The sequence below is a fragment of the Aplysia californica genome, unplaced genomic scaffold, assembly GCF_000002075.1.
Source record: "Aplysia californica isolate F4 #8 unplaced genomic scaffold, AplCal3.0 scaffold00459, whole genome shotgun sequence".
Lineage (NCBI taxonomy): Eukaryota > Metazoa > Mollusca > Gastropoda > Aplysiida > Aplysiidae > Aplysia > Aplysia californica.
The window spans coordinates 647,952-649,105 of record NW_004797729.1 but is presented as its reverse complement, the minus strand read 5'-3'; positions in this window follow the sequence as shown (position 1 = coordinate 649,105).

Below are 1,154 nucleotides of genomic sequence, written 5' to 3'. Positions count from 1 at the left end.
GAATAATTATAACAAACAATGCAAATCATTTCGTTCGGCGACTGTGGTATAATGGTTAACTCCCTCTTTGTTGCACCCAGAACAAGTGAGTTCGATTCTTTCATGGATATGTTACTTTGTCTATTAAGTACATATTATGTCTGGAGGCAAGCTGTATCCGTGGGTGGTTGGCGGGTGCTCTGACGTGATGACAATTTTGCTCCTTCTTTCCTATCAAATATCCATCGTCCTTATCTCTCCACCTTCTTTTTCATGTTAATTACTCTCTCTTGTAAGACATCTGCTGATCGTCGGTACTTTATGACCTTATTGTGTCGCAAGTGTCGCAAAACACTAAAGCTGAAAAAGAACCCAACTGTATCCCACTCTACCTGAGCAGGTCCTGGGAGGCAGGGTTCATACAGCTTACCTTTTAAATAACATCTACTGCATGTATTGGGGTGTAATACATTAATAATCTTTGTATGATCATTGAAACCATTTCAGAGCGACTGCGCTCATATGCCCTTATGCAGTTGCGAGCGCCGTAAAACACTTACCCCCCCCCAAAAAAAAAAAAAAAAAAAAAAAATTCTGAGCGAAGCAGCGAGTGGTTGGAGCGAGCCACTGATAGGTACTACTTTTTTTCTTGCCCTCTTTTGTTTATGTCTGTCGTTCTTACTTTTTCACAGCCCTAATTTATCTTTGCTGGTCGATGTGCTACTGTTTACCCAAACAGACAAACAAACAAACAAACGAATGAACAAACAAACAAAGCGAATCAGTTTGTCTCCTGTGGAGACAGCTTGATGAGAGGAGATATTTGTGAAGGGACAAACAAATAATCATTAAAACAACCACTCCCCTTTTGTGAACCAGGTCAGGTTAAAAGCCAATATCCCACAGCGCCTGGGAAATAGGATTAACTTAATTGTGTGTTCTAGTTATTATGGTAAAAAGAGAAAGGGTGGGAGGGAAAGGGTGGTGGTGGGGGTGGGAGACAGGTTCACATGTATTTGCTGTAAACTTCTAGAGCGGTAACTCTTTAAATTAGGGATATCTTTCGGTTTAGAATTAAGCCTCGCGAAAAGCCATGTCTTTGGATTATCCTACGGATGCATATTCAGCCTCCATGACTCTCTCTCTCTCTCTCTCTCTCTCTCTCTCTCTCTCTG